At 42.4% G+C, this 18,933-nt stretch overlaps 3 non-coding genes across 3 annotated transcripts; all 3 read left to right on the top strand.

Moving 5' to 3' along the window:
• The first annotated feature begins 10,841 nt into the window (after positions 1 to 10,841).
• On the top strand, positions 10,842 to 10,917 carry LOC119038010 (small nucleolar RNA SNORD113/SNORD114 family). The gene has a single exon (XR_005080338.1). It is a non-coding gene; the product is annotated as a small nucleolar RNA SNORD113/SNORD114 family (small nucleolar RNA).
• Positions 10,918 to 17,456: 6,539 nt separating this feature from the next.
• On the top strand, positions 17,457 to 17,530 carry LOC119038008 (small nucleolar RNA SNORD113/SNORD114 family). Its single transcript, XR_005080337.1, has one exon. It is a non-coding gene; the product is annotated as a small nucleolar RNA SNORD113/SNORD114 family (small nucleolar RNA).
• Positions 17,531 to 18,584: 1,054 nt separating this feature from the next.
• Positions 18,585 to 18,656, top strand: LOC119038011 (small nucleolar RNA SNORD113/SNORD114 family). The gene has a single exon (XR_005080339.1). It is a non-coding gene; the product is annotated as a small nucleolar RNA SNORD113/SNORD114 family (small nucleolar RNA).
• Positions 18,657 to 18,933: the final 277 nt, after the last annotated feature.

Raw genomic sequence — 18,933 nt, 5'->3', positions numbered from 1 at the left:
CAGAAGTTAGGAGCAGTGGGGGGCTGGCCCTGGAGCTTTGTCGTCAGTGTCTGGGACACACATCTTAAGTGAAGCGGTGCAAGAATGAGACGTGCCAACGCCCGAAGACCAGGATGCAAGATGCGGTGAAATAAGGGTCATGAATCCTGTTGTTTCTGGAAGCACCGAGTTTCATGACCTAAATGGACCGAGTCCCTCTTACTGTTTCCTGCGAAGGACACACATGCTGTTCCGTGACGGGCCCATGTTGCTTGGGATTGGTGGTGGGATGCTGGCCGTTGGTTTTACTTAAAAAAGGAACAAATCGTTTCCATGAAAGTAACTGTTTAAATAAGTGCCTACTTGAAGGAAGACGAAGCGCAGATGATGTTGGGAATGTGATAGTAGGTATGATCACATCAATTCTGTTTCCTGACTACGGTTAAAAACCAAAAAGATGCGGCAGGTGGGGTTTGTGGACAGTGAGCATATCATGTATTAGAATTAGTCGATGTTGCTGTCCAGCGTCCCAGGGCATTTGTTCTGAATGTATTGTTAAAAGTGAATGAATGAATGAATGAGTTCATATTTTGGTCACTTATTTAGAGAAGCCTCATTTGATAGAAGACTGGGTAAAGAAGATGTGGTGCAGGCCCCAGCTGGGGTAGCTCAGATGGTTAGAGTGTTACCCAATTCGCTAAGGTTGTGAGTTCAATCCCCAGTCAGGGCACATGCAAGCATGAACCAATGAACGCATCCATAAATGGAACAACAAATCCATCTTTCTCCCTCCCCCTTCCTCTGAAAAACTCACAGACACAGACGGCAGCGTGCTGGGTCCCAGAGGGAGGGGGACCGGGGACGGTGGCCGAGGGAAAAGGGAGCCGAGTACACAGTGACAGAAGATGCGGCTGTGGGTGGCGGCGGCGGGTGCACAGTGCAGTCTACAGATGACGAATCACAGCACGGTGCACTCAAAACCTCTGTGATCTGATTAACCAGGGCCACTCCCATATGTTTAATTAAAGAGAAAACGGCAGAGCATAGGTCAGCGAGGACTAGGTATCATTAAATCATCTCAGATGAAGAAAAAGAAAGCTAAGCGTAGCTCCCTTTGGACAGAGTGCTCGTCAGCAGTGGCATGAAATGATATTTTAATTGTGGATTATTGCTGGGTTTTACTCTTTATCTTTAAAAAATAAACCAAAGATCAAATTATTCTTTGAGTAATTAAATGAGAGAAACATGCGGGAGTCGGCCCAGGTGTTAATCGGGGCAAATCCCGGCCTAACCCTTCAGGGCACCGTCGGCGGTTTGCGAACGCAGTCCTCCCGAAAAGGCGAAGGGGGCAGTGAACTCGGGGGTGTTGGAGTAAGTACACGGAGGGTACCAGCCCTGGTTGTGTTCATTACTCCTGTGTGAGGTGGTACATCCGACAGAGTTTGCTACACTAATGAGAAATTAAACAGGAATCACGTCCATACGTAAAAAGCAGAGTCATTCTGAGTTGGTAAAGAGAACATGGTGGGAGCTATGATTTTCCTAGGACCTCACGACTCCGGTTCCCAGGGAAAAAGTTGTCTGTGCTGTTTCATTCTTTGTAAAGTGTGCGTTTTGCTTTACAGAATGAAAGCACTGTAGCTGATTTAGCCATTCAGTGCTGGCGGGCAGTGTGAACGAGGGTCTGTTGTGTGGTCCCAGGCAGGAGGTCATCTGAAAGCTTGAGCAGGGTGGAGAGGCCGCTGCCAGACTGATGGGTGGGGGTCCCAGCGCCCTCACAGCCTCTTCTCAGGGCTGGCCACCCCAGTGAAGCCACCAGCTATCCCCGGCAGGACAGCCGGCCTCCCCTGTAGCAGCCAGTGCAAGAGAGGAGCGTGACGGGCTGGGGGTATTCCCCACCCAGGCTCGGAGGTCGCCGGCCATCGCTGCCACAGTGTTCCATGGGTCAGGAGGCCGGGTGGGATTTAGTGTAGGAGGAATGCCAGCAGTCATGGGTCACTGGGAGATGTTTGGGGGCGGGCTACCCCATGAACCATCTTTCAAACATGGAACATTAAATGAAGGAAGGGTTAGCATGGCCAGAATGTGAACACGGGCTTGATGTGAAACAAGGAAGGTGTTGACTGATGTGCGTGATACTGAGATCCACTGCAGAAAAGATATAGTCTCTTAGTTTTAGGGAAAACAAGCCTGTAGGCGCAGCTTGGTAATATTCCAAATTTTTGCTTTTCGATTTTTTGATTCATATATATTGGCATTGTTAGTACTAGTGACTTAATGAGGGAATCAATAAACAAAGGTATGAATGATTCCTGGACATACAGTTGGTGACTATTTCTCCCATTCACGAGGTTGTCATTTCATTTTGTTGCTGGTTTCCTTTGCTGTGCAAAACCTTTCTAGTCTGGTGCAGTCCCATTTATTTTATTTTATTTTTATTTGTTTGTTTTTCTTGTGTGAGGAGATGTATCAGAAAAAAATATTACCAAGAGAGATGTCGGAGAGTTTACTGCCTTTGCTTTCTTCTTGGAGTTTTAATGTTTCCAGCCTCACATTTAGGTCTTGAATCCATTTTGAGTTTATTTTTTCATGTGGTGTGAGAAGGTGGTCTAGTTTCATGTTTTTGCATGTATCTGTCCCATTTTCCCAACACCACTTATTGAGAAGACTGTCTTTACTCCATCGTATGTTCTTGTCAAATGTTAATTGATCATATAGGCGTCAGTTTATTTCTGGGCTGTCGATTCTGTCCCATTGATCTATGTGTTTGTTTTTATGCCAGTGCCATGCTGTTTTGATGACCGTAGCCTTGCAGTATAGTTTGATGCCAGGTAGTGTGCTACTCCCTGCTTGGTTCTTCTTTCTTTCAAGACTGTTATGGCTTGCAGTTTGGGTTGTTGGTGAATTGTTCACCTGCTTTCTTGGAGAAAGCAAACCGATGTTTAAATTATTCATGAGTAGGACAATAAATAAAGAAAGAAAGCAATGAATGAATAAATACATACACGAAATAGCATCTAGCAGGGACGGTTGGTGAGAAATTGTGCCATGAAAGAGGATTTAAATCTATCGAGTCCTGCATGAGTGACTTCCATTGTTAGGAAAGATGTTCTATATTCAGACTAGGTGGGGAGAGAGTACTGAGGACACTCGTAATAGTCATGTCACCTTCTCATGTTGGGTGTCAGATAAGGTGATAAATAGTATCCTGGCCATTCTTGGGCCAGCTGTGAACACGTGGTATGAGTCAAGGTGCGTGATTGATCTCCTACAGGATCACTGATCTTCTTCGAAAAACTGAAGTGTAGACTCTTCTTTCTTTTTAAATCTGTGTATATGCCACACGGTGGACACATCACACCCAACGTAATTGTTCTCCATTGGTGAAGATCTTGGCTGCCATTTCTGTGTGTTAAAAACTGTTGGAACAGATTTAAACAATAGTGAAAGTTCAAAGTTCACGTTCTTCAGTTAGGGGAGTGTTTATGGGTTTTTAATACATTAATAGAAAAGTAAATGGGTACATACTTAAAGAAAGTAGAAAGCAACATTCACTGACTGATTAGAGGACTCTATTATGAACAAAAACTAAGATTATTCCAACTCAACAGAAGCCAGCCTGCTGAGGTAAATGACGTGGAGGGCATCTCCATCACTTTCATTTGATTGCTCTTTCCTGTTGCCTGTTTGTATAAAATTTAGACAGGGTCAGTTTGTCTACACCCCCAAGACAACTTGCTGGAGTTTTGACTGGTATCGCATTGAATCTTAACATCTAGCTGGGAAAAACTGACGCCCTGACAGTCTTGAGTCTTCCTGTCCATGAACATGGTATATTTTCCCCCTTATTGCCTTCTTTCTTGATTACTTTCATCAGACTTTCTTAGTTTTCCTCATATTGACCTTGTATATATTTTGATAGATTTATACCTAAGAGTTTCATTTTTGGGGCACTAAAGTGAATAGTATTGTGTTTTTAATGATAAATTCCACTTTTTTCATTGTTACTATATAGGAAAGTGATTGACATATATATTTTTTTTCTGTGGAGCTGACCATGCCACCTGGTAACAGAGACAGTTTTATGTCTTCACTAATCATACACCTCTTACCTTTTCTCACCCAACTGCATCAGCGACACCTTCCAGTACAGTGTTGAAAAGGAGCGATGGAAGAGCCACCCTTACATTGTGCTTGATTGATCTTAGTGGGAAAGCATTTGATTTTCATCACTAAATATGGTGTTGACTATAGGTACTTTGTCAGCTTGAGGAAATTCCTCTCTAATCATACTTACTGAGGGTTTATCATGAATGGGTGTTGCATTTTGTCAAATGCTCTTTTCTGCTCTTGATATGATAATGGGATTTTTCTTAACCTGTTGCTGTGATAGATTACATTAGTGGACTTTTGAATGTGGAACCAGCGTTGGTCATTGTGTGTTTCTTTTCATAAATTGCTGGGATTCAATTTGCTAGTATTTGTTGGAGATTTTTTGCATTTTTTTTCATGGGAGATGTTGATTTATAGTTTTCTTGTAATGTTTTTGTCTAATTTTAGTGCTAGGGTAACACTGGCCTCACAGAATGAGTTAGGAAGTATTCCCGCTCCTTCCGTCTTCTGTAAGAGAGTGTAGAAAACAGGTGTAATATTTTCCCATAAATGTTTGGTAAAACTCATCAGTAAACCTACCTAGGCCTGATGCTTTCTGTTTTAGAATGTTATTAATTATTGATTCAATTTCATTAATAGGTATAGGCCTATTCATATTGTCTGTTTATTTATTGTATAAATTTTGGCAAATTCTGTCTTTTGAAGAATAGGTCCATTTCATCTAAGTTGTCAATTTGTGGTTGAAGAATTGTGCATAGTATTCTTTGCCTGTTCTATTAATGTCCATAGGAACTGCGGTAATTTTCTCTTCATTTCTGATATTGGTAATTTGCGTCCTCTCTTTTTTGTTTGTTAGTCTGGCTAGAGGCTTACTGATTTTATTGATCTTTTCAAAGAACCAGATTTTGGTCTCCTTGATTTTTCTCTTTTAATTTCTATTGATTTCTGCTCGAACTTTTAAAGGTTTTATTACTATTAAAATCGTTTTCAGTTGCCGTTGACATGCGATGTTATTGTGTATCACTTTCAGGTGTGCTGCCTAGTGGTTAGATAATCACATACTTTACAAAATGTTGCCCTTGGCATTTCTAGTACCCACCCGACATCATGCAGAGTTATTACAATATTATTGGCTACATTCTCTGTGCTGCACTTCACCTCCCCCTTGACTGTTCTGTAACTACAGCCTGCACTTGTCACCCCTTCACCTTTTCTTCACCCCAGCCCCTCCCCCCAGGGCGAGCGTCTGTCCTCTGCGTGCTCGAGTCTATTTCCCTTTTGTTTGTTCCTTTACATTGTCCCTTAGATTCTACACGTAGGTGGAATCACGTGGTATTTGTCTTTCTCTGACTATTTCCCTTTGCATAATGTACTCTCAAGTTCATCCATGTTTTTGCAAAAGGTTAGATTTCATTCCTTTTCCGGGCCGAGTAATATTTCATCGTGTAAATGTACCACCTCTTCTTTATCCACTTGTCTGTGGATGGGCACTTGGGTTTCGTTCATAGCTTGGTGATTGTAAATGACACCATAGTGAACACAGGGGTGCGCATATTCTTTTGAATTAGTGTTTTGGTTTTCCTCAGCTGTATACCTGGAAGTAGAACCCCTGGGTCATAAGGCAGTTCCATTGTTAATGTTTTGAGAAACTTCCGTACTGTTTTACAACACGGCTGTACCAGCCTGCGTTCCCACCAACAGTGAGCTGGGTGGGGTTCCCTTTTCTCCTCATCCTCACCAGCACTTGTGTGTTGATTTATTCAAAATAGTCATTCGGACAGGTGTGAGGTGATACGTCATTACGGTTTTAATTCATATCTCTCTGATGACTAGTGACTTTGAGCATCTTTTCATATGTCTATTGGCCATCTGTATGTCCCTTTTAGAGAGGTGTCTGTTCAGGTCCTTTGCCCATTTTTTAATAGGATTGTTTGGGGATTTTTTGGTGTTGGGTTGTATGAGTTCTTTATAAATTTTGGATAGTGACCCCTAAATGGATGTATCATTGGGGAATGTGTTCTCTCATTGAATAGGCTGTCTTTTGGTTTTGTGGATGGTTTCTTTTGCTTTGCAAATCTTTTTAGTTTGATGTAGTCCCATTTGTTTTTGCTTCCCTTGCCCAAGAAGATATGTCAGAGAAAATATTACCAAGAAAAATGTTTGAGATTCTCTTGCCTGTATTTTCTTCTAGGAGTTTTATAGTTTTGAGTCTTAAATGCCTTGTGTATGGTGTGAGAAGGTGATCTAACTAGTTTCATTTCTTTTGCATGCATTTCCCCAATTTTCCCAATGTCACTTATTGAATAGACTGTCTTTACCCCATTGTATGTTCTTGACTCCTTTGTGAAATATTAATTGACTGTTAAGGTGTGGGTTTGTTTCTGGGTTCTCTATTCAGTTTCATTGATTTAGGTGTCTGTTTTCATGGCAGTACCACGCTGTTTTGATTACTATGGTCTTGTAGTATTGTTTGATATCAGGCAATGTGATTTCTGTAACTTTGTTCCTGTTAAGTCTGTAGTGGTTATTTGGGGTCTTTCTGGTTCCATACAAATTCTTGGATTATTTGTTCTATGTCTGTGAAATACATCATTGGTGTTTTTGATAAGAATTATGTTGAATCTATAGATTGCTTTGGGTAGGATGAACATTTTAACAATGTAAACATTTTTTTCTATCCATGAGCATTGTATATGCTTTTACTTATTTGTATGTTCTTCAGTTTCTTCTTCAGTGTCTTATACTTTTCAAGTACAGGTCTTTTAACACCTCCTTGGTTAAATTTATTTCAAGATATTTTTGGATGCAATTGTAAATGAGATTGTTTTCTTAATTTCCCTTTCTGATAGTTCATTATCGGTGTATAAAAATAAAACCAAATTCTGGATATTTATTTGGTAACCTGGTACTTTGCTGAATTTATTGATTAATTCTAGTAGTTTCTTAGTGAAATCTGTGGAGTTCTCTATATTCAGTACCATGTCATCTGGAAATAATGTTAGCTTCATTTATTCCTTTCTAATTTGGATGCCTTTTATTTCTTCTTGTCTGATTGCTGTGGCGAGGACTTCCATACCATGTGGAGTAAGAATGACAAAGTCTTGTTCTTGATCTTAAGGGAAATGCTTTTGGTTTTCTCCATGTTAGCTGTGAGTTTGTCATATATGATCATTGTTATTTCAAGATATTGTCCCTATTTGCTGAGAGTTCTAATGTTAAATGGGTGCTGGATTGTGTCAAAAGCTTTTTCTGCATCTAGACATATGATCATATGATTTTTAGCTTTCATTTTATCTACATGGTGTATGAAAGTAATTGATTTGTGCATATTGTGCCACCCTTGCATTCCAGGGACAGATTCCACTTGATCAGGATGAATGGTCTTTTTTAACATATTGCTGCATTCAGTTTGCTAATATTTGTTGATGATTTTTGGATCTATGTTTATCACAGATACTAACATAATTTTCCTGCTTTGTAGCGTCTTTATGTGGCTTTGGAATTAGGATAATGCTGGCCTCATAAAATAAGCTTGGGAGTCCTTCATCCTCTTTAAGTTTTTGGAATAGTTTGAGAAGGAAAGGTCTTAGTTCTCCTTTGAATGTTTGGTAAAATCACCCATGAAGCCATTCAGGCCAGGACTTTGGTTTGTTGAAAGTTTTTTGACTTCTGCTTCAATTTTATTAGTTGTAATCAGTTGTTCAGATTTTGTTTCTTTTTGATTCTCTTTTGGGAAATCATGTGTTTCAAATAACTTATCTGTTTCTTCCGAATTGTCTAATATTTTGGCATGTAGTTGTTAATATTTTCTTATAGTCCTTTGTATTTCTGTGGTGTCAGTAGTTACCTCTCCTCTTTCATTTCTGTTTATTTGGGTCCTCTCTTTTTTTTTTCTTGATGAGTTTGGTTAAAGGTCTATCAGTCTTAATGTATCTTTTCAAAGAACCCACTGTTGGTTTGCCTGATCTTTTGTATTTTTTTAGACTCTATTTTTTAAAATTTGTTCTGATCTTTATTATTTCCATTCTTTACTCACTTTAGGCTTAAATGTAGATTGTTTATTTGCAATTTTTCCTGTTTCTTGAAGTAGGCCTGTGATGCTATGAATTTCCCTCTTAGGACTGCTTTTGCTTTGCTCCATAGATTTTGGGGTGTTGCATTCTTTGATTCAAGGTATCATTTGATTTCTTCCTGGGTTTCATTGTTAACCCATTCATTGTTTAGTAACACATTATGTAGCCTCCATATGTTTGTGTGTTTTTCAGTTTTTTTTCCTCTTGATTGATTTTCAGGTTCATATAATTATGGTTAGAGAAGATTCTGCTTTAGTTTTTATCATTTCTTTTATTACGCCCACTTCAGATGTAATTTGTTCTTTTTCTAGTTCAATAAAGTAGAGACTTAGATTGCTGATTTTTAATTTTTAAAAAAGTAATTATAGATATTTAAGGTGCACATATGGTATTTTGACACACATATACATAGTCCATAATTACTCTAATCAAGCTAATTGATGTTTCTGTCTCCTCATGTGGTTTCTTTCATTCCTGTTTTTGTGATAGGAGCACCAGTAACCTACTCTGGTAGCCAGTTTCCCGTATACAATGTGATATTATTAACTGTGGTCATCATGCTGCACATTACTAGATCTCCAGAACTTATTCATTCTGTGTAGCAGCAACATTGTGCCCTGACACACATCCTGTTCCCTCCATCTGCTCACTCGTGATAACCGTTCCACTGTCTGCTGCAGCGAAGCCACCTGTTTTGGATTCCACGTATAAGTGAGATCATGCAGCATTTTACTGTCTGTGTCTGGCTAATCTCGGCTAGCGTAATGTCCTCCAGGTTCCTCCATGTTGTTTCAAATGACAGAATCTCTTTTTAGCGGCTGAATAATATTCCACTATGTGTGTATGGCACAATTTCTTTGTCCATTCATCTATCAACTGACACTTAATTCTTCTTTTCTAATATATGCATTTAATGCTATAACTTTCCCTCCATGCACTACTTGTGCTGCATCCACTTTGTAAATAAGAGAAGCAGGAAATATTTACAGGAATGGGTATGTGATTGAGTAAATATCTCATCGAATGAGAAGCAGCAATGGACACATGTTGACAGTGTGACACACGGGAAGTGCTGGGATTGGCCAGGTGTGGTCACTACGTCTTATCACCGCCCCCAAGACTCACTGACTTATTTCTGTGACAAACAAGTACATAGGTAGATGTTACCATTATTCAGGATTTATTTCTAGTGCACTCGCATTCACAGATATTGAAGTATTTTTATAATTAGTGAATGAAGTCCTATCAATTCTTTAGAATGAGAGAAAGCACGGATTCATGAGTACCACACTTGCGTGAATCAATGATCATTATTAACTTGGAGTTTCACTCTTGATGTTTATAGAAACAAAAATTCCTGGCCTGTTCCCATTTTTGATAAAGTGGCATGTAGATTATTGCATTTAATAGTTTTTCTGTCCTGGATTACTGGCTGGTTTACCAATTTGACTTTTTTTATATAATGAGCATATAGCTAAATCATTTCATAAGTAATTAACTAAATGAATAAGTGAACAAATAAATGAAAATATAAAATAGAATCAAGCAAGAGTTATTGAAAATGTGAAATAAGGATTTAAGTATAACCCATTCTGCAAAAGTAAGATTCATTAAAATGATCTTTTACTCTGTTAAAATTGTTAAAAACTATAAAGATTTTTTAAAAGATATTGTTCTTATTCTAATGTAGGTTCAACAGTGGCTATTATATGCCTCAAAAGTAAAAAGTAAAGTAGTTGACTAAGTAGAAAGAACTAAAGTTCGTGATTACTTAGTTCCATGTAATTAATATACAATAAAATATAGGTTAATTCTCCTTTGTCGTCGACAGAGTGACTACATTCTTAACACACTGGGAAAGCAGACTCAGTCTTTTTCTAAGAAACACAGTCTTGGCAGTCAGCTCTGTGGGTAAAAACCATAGTAAGTGAGACTCGAAGTTCCCATCCTTGGTTAGAATGTTTTGTTCACAAGCGTTTAGTGGATTTTCAAAAGAATCAATGTGTATAAAAGAAATAAAAGTCCCCACATATGTCCCAGTGACGGGAATATGTTCTGAGTCAGAAACTAGATTTAATCTAATTTGGGACAGCTGAGGGAATTAAAAAGAAAATAGCGGGGTGGGGGGGGAGAAGGCAGAAAACTTTGAACAACAACAACAAAAAGGCCAATGTAGAATTAAAAATTTTTAAAATACATAAAAATTTAAAAAATAGGGACCATTTCATTTGTGTTTTTAGAACGATTTCATATTACATTTTATTTTCCTCCACAAACGACTCAAACACGAGCATGTTTGTATGGTCTGGGCCGTTGCCCACGCGTGTGGCGGCCCAGAGCCGAGGGAGGGCCTTGTGTCTGAGAAGGGATCAAAGGCAGCGGCTTCACCACTTCTCACTGAACCGTCTTTAAAACAAGGGCTAATTAAATAGGAGAACACCACAGAAGCACTGAACGGTGAACGCGGGTTCGGTCTGAAGCCTGGGTTTGATTGATCACACATGTTCTCTGAGGTCCGCTGGACAGTGAGATGTAGTCTCTGCTTCACGGGGAAGGGGTCAGTAATGAGAACATCTTGTTCCTGGCGTTTTGTGATTTTTTGTGATTTCATTGTGACTCATGGATCAATGGGCAAATAAATAAATAAGTGAAAGCACAAAGAAATAAGAACATGCCTGGACCGGTGATGAGCAACATGGGGGTATCTGAAACAGGAGTTCTGATTAAACCCACACGCAACTCTGAGGTCCACGCCATCATTCCCTGTGTGGGAGATGAGCCCACCTTGTGCTGGGCTGGCCTTTTGTGATTCTTTGAATGGAGTTAAGTTTTACTATCATACTGACTTCAAATTAAGTAAAATGTCTTCAAAAATTTTTAAAAAAAGGACAGTTCATCACTGATTAAAAAGGCATTTGATGAAACATGGATTATCACTCAAAGCTGGCCAAGGCCCGACTTCCTCCGAATTAGCAGTGTGGCTCTTCCTGCTGGGAAGAGGGCAGCCCGGGCCTGCGGTGGGCCGGGGGTGGGCCGGCGGTGGGCCGCCAGGGCAGTTCAGGCAAAGGAAACAGGCTGCAGGCCGGGGGATTGTCCGCCCGAGTGCAGGCCAAGCAGAGACCAGGGAGGCGAGAGAGCGTTCGCGTGGCAGCCCTCGTGCCTATCCTTTCTGCTGGTTTTCATGAAAACACTGAGCCGGAAGCAAGTCCATGACTCTGGACGGCCACGTTGCGTGGTTTTGTCTGGTAATAAGGTCCCGGGTCCTAGGTCCCAGGTCCCGGTGCCTCTGTTGAAGAGAGAGGAGGTATAATTTATATCACAATCTGTTGTTAAACGTCCAGCAAACCGCTGACCGGTGAGGAACAGTTATGTTGGTGGGAGGACACTGATTCATCTTGTTCCCCAGTAACACCCATTCTAGGAAGAATTCTGGGCTCCTCTGAGCTTTGAAAGGTGCACCCAGACCTCCCCAAGTCGTTGTATTTGATTCTCGGTTGCTGTTTCACCATGTTGGGTCTTCTTTAGGAAAATGAGGACATGGCATTTTTATTCCCTAAGAAAATAGATTAATGAACGAACCGATAAATACAGAGACTGTATGTGAAACAAATTAAATGTGTTCACTTCTGTATAAATAAATCCAACCGAAGTGTGATCTTGCTCCCTGTGTATGTATTTCGTATTGAGCAATGGCGTTCATGGCATTTCATAGTAAAATTTAAGTGGAAGTAAAGAAAGGGGTTTTTACGGCCGTTCCTGGAACAGGACGAGAGTGTTCGATGGGTTTATGATGAGTCTAGTCTTTCTGACAAATTGCAGTTTGAAAAGTCTCCGTCATCATTTTTTACATATAGGCTCTTTTTTCCTATGTAGACTGGGCATCCCCCGATTTAATCGTTCCTGCGTGGTGAGGACCGTGCCTGTCACTGCTGGGACGGGGGCGGGGGTCACAGAGGCCGATGTGAGCGAATATCACTTCCGAGCTTAGATGGGGTTACGCATAGGTGCCCACGAAATTATTTCAATAAAATAAACAGTTCAATAATGTATGGAGTTAAGAAATGGCAATCGTGAGCCCATGTTCGATGTGTTGTGACTAAAATTTCCAATTAACTCGATTCAGCGCCACTAAGGAGCTTCGGGACAGTGCGGCAGGACTGTCACATACTTCCAAAGCAGGGTGACTTCCCACTGGGTGTCTGGTCGCCTTTGTCAAGGTGTTCCTCTGCTGACAAAGACCTGAGTTGTTAACTCCGAGGCTGGAGTCCCTTCGAAGATGGCAGATGCCGGTTTTGTCAGTCGTGGGCCACGAGCACGGAGAGTTGTAAGTGCAGACAGATGCAGCGAGAGGAGAGGGGACACTGACCCGGGTAAGGGAGCAGCGGGAGGGACGGTGCTGATGAATGAACCCCGCTGGCAGAGCGGGCTTGTCGCGGATGGTGGTTGAGAGTCTGTGAACAGGGCCTGGAACGGGTCTGGGCTGCGTTCAAGGCTCTTGTTCTCAGTTTTTTGTATGTGTCGTTAGAGTTTTATTGACGACATAATTATTATTCGTGAATCTGTGAATGAATTGATCCGTTCCAAAAGGCATAAATGAGGGAAGCCATAGAAAGCCATGCCTGGATCAATGAGGAGTGTTGGTGGTGGGGTCTGAACCCACACATGTCTCTGATTAAGCCCCCCATGTGGGTCTGAGGTCCGTCACGGAGGGGGAGCCCGTCAATATGCCCCGCAGAAATTAGCGAAGAGGCAGAGTTAGGAAAATTCAATAAGCTTGTTTCTGGACTTTTGCGGCTCATGGGTATAGACTGTATTATTTCAGGGGAATCGATGGATGAGTAAATAAAGAAATGTGTATCTGAAAGGCTACAAGGCTTTGCTCGTGCAACAACCAGGAGAGTCCAGTCAAATAACCATGAATGTGAACATAATTCCGAAGTAAAACGAACAGGTCTAGTCTGTCATCCTCCTTCACAGAGGACATATTAACGTCTGTAGTTCAGAGGCAGTGCTTTGACTTTTTGGAGTTTGCTGGATAGTTTTTTTTTTATGTGAAGAAAAGAGAAAGTGTTTGTGTCAGTAATCCATCAAATAACCAACTTTTTAATAGATGTTCATGTAGGTGGAGATTTGTAATCATCATAGATCTTTACCTTGGGCTAGGTGGTGGACTTTTTTTATGCTTTTTAAAGCTAAAAATCAATACTGGATGAATAAAAAAAATGGCATTTTTGAGCCAGTTTATTGTTGTCCAGATCTGCCTAACAGCCATTAAAAAAGCGTAAATCTGGTCCGAACCTGCTTTCCCCACTGCAGAGGGAAGTGAGGACAGCCGAATTGTCACTGTGAGCAGGGGACATAAAGACTAGTATAAGTCCCTTAGTTTACATTCTTTGTTTGGGATGTTTGTTCGTGGATGTTATCCTCAGAATTTTAAAGTAATCATTCTGTGCTCCATACATTAAACACTCCAAGTGTGGGCCAGTGATGGGAATGTGTTATAAACCAAAAATTATGTTTAATCTAAATCAGTACAACTGACACGATTTTAAAAGACGTCACTTAATTCACTGTCAGGGCAGTTGACTCGCAGCCGCGGTTGGCTGAGGTGATCTCTGACGCCCGGGGCTGGCGGGGAACTCTTCGGGGGGAACTGCAGAGGCTGGCTTCGTTATTTGGCATTGAAATGGTTTTGACATATGGACACACTAAGTAAGAGGAGGCCACACAGGAAGAACACGCAGCGCAGGGGAGGGGCTGCCTCCACGCGTGTGGCTCGGGCGCTGTCACGTGGTTCATTGGCTTGTGGGGCAGGAGCCTAAAATTCAAGGGTCCCGTTTGGGAATTTTGCCATTGTATCATTATTTGTGAATCAGAAAATTAGTCAGTCGGTTTAAAAAAATTCCCAGCATGGACCAGTGACAAATGTCATGGGGTTGCTGAAGTAAGACTTGTGATTAATGCACTGGACACTCGGGCCCATCACGGTGAAGCACCTCATGGGCCCCTAATTTGCACGCAGAGCCTTATTTTGGGGCTCTGTGGCTTGGGGTATGAACTGCATCATTATAATGAAATCAGTCCACAAATAAAGAAATTTGTAAATGAATGAAAGGTAAGAGAGATATGTGTACTTCTAAGGCATTTAATGAAACTCGGAACATCACTAAGACAATGTTGAGATTCTCAGACCCAGTAGATTCTCAGACCCAGTAAATCACTGGTTTAGAGCCAGGGTTTCGGTTCTGCGTGGGGGCAGGTGGCCAAGGGGTCGTTTTATGAAGGAAGGGGAAATACATTTACATAAATAGTTGACTGCCTAAACTATGTGACTGAGTGGGAGAACACGGAGCAGTGATGAGACTGTTTTATACAAACACAGTCGTGATTAATGCCGTCTTTTAATGCAGTTTTGTGTAAGCAAACATACGTTAAAGGAACCAGTTTGCTATTCTTTGGGCTGATGACATCAGGACCTATGTAAATATTATTCAAGGTACTTAGCCTGTGTGGGTGGGCTCGCATACATTGAGGTATAATTCTACGTGAACCAGTATATACATTTATATTTCAGGCAGCTAACAATACCTCAATGGGAGCATGCACTTGGGCGTAAACATCACGATGCATTCTACACAGCTCCTGTCCACAGGAAGACAAAGAGTTTTCGGCCTCTCCACTGGTGCAGATAGACATCGGCAAATAATGGTGTTTCCGTTTTGCTTTGATGATGGTCCTTTATAGTTTTTGGAATTCTTCTAGAAAAATGAAGGATGGTCTTTTTGACCCACAGTAATTAAGTAAAGCAAGTGAGTGAATGAGCAAACGAAGCACGGTTAGGCTTGGGCTGGGCCATTGGTGAGCGCGTGCCGTGAACCGAGTCTCTGTTTCCCGTTCTGCACGGTGTGCAGAACACAGGATCGCAGCCTCACCTGTGGGAGACCTATGCAGGCGCGCAGCCCTGGTAATCACAGTTATTTTCGTTTACTTCCCAATTCACCGGTGCTCACTGTTGTTTAAAATACAAAATCACACGTTGTTCCAGATGCTGAGAATTGGATGGAAAGCTTATGGTTGCTTGATGATTGATTATGTAAAATAGCTACATGAAGACCAATTCGTTTTAAAATTTGTTTTTTACTCCCTAGAATGAACACACTATCGGATTTGATTATTATCTTGTGGTGATGATCTTGCTTTGTATTTCTTTAGGTAGAGAGAGAAAGAAGTTAATGTGATAAAGTGCGTGTTCCTCCCTGGGGGCGTGGCCATTGGCTGAGTGTTCCGAAGCAATGAATGGCCACAGGCACAGAGGGGTCAGAGGTGGTCCTGCCCTGACCACTGATTGGAATGTGCTATGAATTCAGAATTATGATGAATCCATTTCAGCTTTGCTGAATTCACTGGGACACAAAGACAAAAGGCGTTTTGGTCATTTTCAGAGCACCTTAACAGTATATTTCCTATTATTTTCGTACCACAATGGACTGAAACTCTTCTCTATCACCCTGTGGTCGATGATAAACCTGTGCAGGGGGGCCACCATGAGGAAATGGAAATTTTTTTCTTAGTTTGGGTAAAATGCTAGTTCATTGTACCATCTTGAAAACATGGGTGTGTCTGAAAGAGGCCCAAGCACGGCCCAGTGGTGGACACGGGATGGGTGGGGTGCCGGGACGTGGATGGACGTGTACTGGCCGCACCACGGTGTGTAGAGGACCAGCGTTCCGGTCTGTGGGAAATTAGGTTTCACAGACGTGCTCATGCCTTCAAGGGTCTTGATTTTATTTTCCTAATTCATGGACATGGATTGTATTATTATTATTATTATTGACCCAATGAATAGGTCAAGAGCAACGTATGCAAGGAAGGGACACCAAGTCGGGATCAGTGGGGGGTGTGCGTGTGGGGCTCCTGAACATAGTGCTCTGGTCAAACCCCGTCTGCGACCCCGAGGTCCGCTGCGTCGGCGGGAAGTGTGCCGAGAGGGGCGAGGAAAATTCAGGGGTGGGTTCTTGATCTTCTGTTGTTCGTGAACATGGGTTCGATTATGATAAGGACATCAGTGTGTGAATAAAGTGTGAATAAAGAGAAGGGCTGCACTTCATCCTGGAGCTGATGAACTAAGGGTGAGCGTTAACACATTTCTGAAGTTTTCAGTTCAAACAGAGGAGCCTGGAGGCTGCCCCTCCTCAGGGAGCACATGGATGGGTCAGAACATCGGGGCAGCTAATGGCTTTACTGTTTCTGTGTTGTCTTTAGGGAAAAAGTGATTAGAGAAGTGAATAAATAAGGTAACCATCAAATAGGTGAGATTAAACCCAGCGTGGCCCCTCGGTCAGGTTGCCAGTTGACATAATCTCATTTTGTGGACTTTTCCCCGTTAGAAAGCGACGCGTTTTTGCTGGTCGGTGCGGGTTATAGGCAGGAATTAGTAACAGTTGTGGTTCTTCTCTCAGGCGGGCCACTGAAAGGTCTTCATCAGGTTATTTCCCACTAAACATGAAGTCAGAGGGGAAAGGGTACAGCTGTTGGACTGACGATGAGCACGTGGCACCGGCCGATGTTTATAGTTAATTTTGGGATGGACGACTTACTTCTGTTTCAAAATCTAAATTCCCCCTCTCCATTCTTTTACAAACCCACCTTTGGACATGCCACGAACGAACACGGCTCACTGGAGGCAGTCCTTGCCCAGCGACGGGGTCTTGGCCAAGGAGCCATGTAAGTGACAAAGTTTCTGTCCCTGGTATGGCTTGGTCACGTGTGGTCACCGGCAATGCCGCAAAGGCTATAGAAACAATTACAGGCCAAGAACGCCAAGTGTGGAACAGGGATGGGGAAGTGTCTGGGCCTAGGAGCAGAACTGCATTTCAGCACAACTGAAACCCATTCCTTTTGAGCGATGGAGGGCACTCCAGGTTCACAACCGTTCGCTGCTCCACATCGCTTCTGGCCCACATCGGTGCGAGCATGTCCGTACTGGTCGGAATCCAGGCTGTTAATGGTTCCGAGGAAGCCGCTAGAAGGGGGAGCACATCTGGGTCCCACCTGTGTGGTACACCGCGGTTTGGGGTGGCCTGTGACACCATGTTTCAAGCTGGCCAAGTGACATGGCCACAGCCCGAGTCGTGGGCCGTTGTCCGTGCTGGCAGCGCATGGAGCAGCTTTGTGCTGAGACCTGGTCTCAGAGAGATGGCCGCTCTTTGTCACAGCAGGGACCTTGTCCCTGGGACTTCACGAGTCACAGGGGAGGGAAGGTGTGAATGGATGAGAAAAGGGGGCCAAAGCCGGACCAATGATGAGATTGGAGGGTGTCTGAATCAAAAGTATTGATTAAAGTCATCTGGAAGTCTGAGGTCCGTTAACTATGAAGTAGCCTCCTGTTTTCGTTCACGGATATGAGCTTGTAGCAGAAGTCGCGAGCATCCAGGTGTGGGCACCTTTACTTTATGGACAGAGGTGGAATTTTTCGTGATAAATGTGAGGCTCAAATCCACGTCACGACGAATGTAGGACTGTACAGCTAATGTCGTTGCGTCAGTGCAAATTTGGAACGTTCATTACTTTGAACACTGGTGTTTGTCTGACTCCACAGATGGAAGGCCGTGGTTGGTGCGACCAGTCTGCTGGCGGAGACCTTGGCTGTCAGGGTAAGAAAGCTAAAGACCAGAGTAGAAGATGGTCAGAAGATCTCGTCAGTCGGGGTGCATTCTTTTAGTGTTCATTGAGTTATTTAAATCAACCCACACACAGGCCAATAATATGAATGTGTCATGAAACAAGGATGGTGGTTAGTCCAATTCAGTATGGTTGTGGTTCAAAATAAGGACCAGGGCATTTTGGGCATTTTCAAAGCTGATTAATAATCCATGTTATCTTGGCACTGCATTTGGTTTAAACAGTTTATCCAGTAATAAAATCTGGGGTTGCACTGTCCAGTGTGGTTGCGTCTAGACACATGGGGTGTTGAAATTTAAAATAAGTCAAATGAACGCTAAATTTAGCTCCTCAGGTGCACTGGCCGAATTTCGAAGTCCTTACCTACAGGGCATGTGGTTATTGGTGACTGTGCTGGGGAGCCCGGTTACAGCACATTCGTATTATCACACCAGTTCTACTGGCCTGCTCCCTGCTGAGGGAGGGTCCAGCAGAGATGCAGGGCAGTGGGAACAGGACGCGAGTGGGAAGCTCGGATGGTAACTGACCCATCCGTGGCCTCACTGATGGCCGCTGCGGAAAGAGCCTAGTCTATTGAGAAAAGATCGAGTTTATGGGGAAAGAGCCTTTTGGTCTTATTCAAGGATCGTGTTTTCGGCTTTCTTAACAAAAATTACGAATATTGATTTTATTACTGTTAGTGGATCAATGAATAGATCAATAAACCAGGGTATAAATGAAGAAAAAGATTGCTTAGCCTGGATCAATGATGAGTACCCTGGGGTGTCTGAAATCGAGGATTTTGATTAAACCCTTCACTCTGAGGTCCACCGACAGAAAGACCCCCCTCTGAGCCGCACGGCACGTGTACCCCTACTGGGGACTATGAATGTCAGCAGGTTGTCTTGTGTTTCCGCTACATCAGTGAGTGAGTAAATAAAGAAACATACAAAGGAGTGAAGACAGAATGGGTTATTCCTGGTTCCCATGTGGGAGTATGTAATGTAAACATCACTGTTAGAGCATTTCTGAGGCCCCAAGTTCCAGTTAAAGAAATAAGTTGATTAAAGCTGACTCTGTGGGTAAAGAGCATTTAGATAAATGCATG

This window comes from Artibeus jamaicensis, unplaced genomic scaffold (assembly GCF_021234435.1).
Source record: "Artibeus jamaicensis isolate MK-2021 breed Jamaican fruit bat unplaced genomic scaffold, CSHL_Jam_final contig_444, whole genome shotgun sequence".
Classification (NCBI taxonomy): Eukaryota; Metazoa; Chordata; class Mammalia; order Chiroptera; family Phyllostomidae; genus Artibeus; species Artibeus jamaicensis.
Note: the sequence above shows the minus strand (reverse complement) of the source record. Positions and strands in the feature narration are given on the sequence as shown.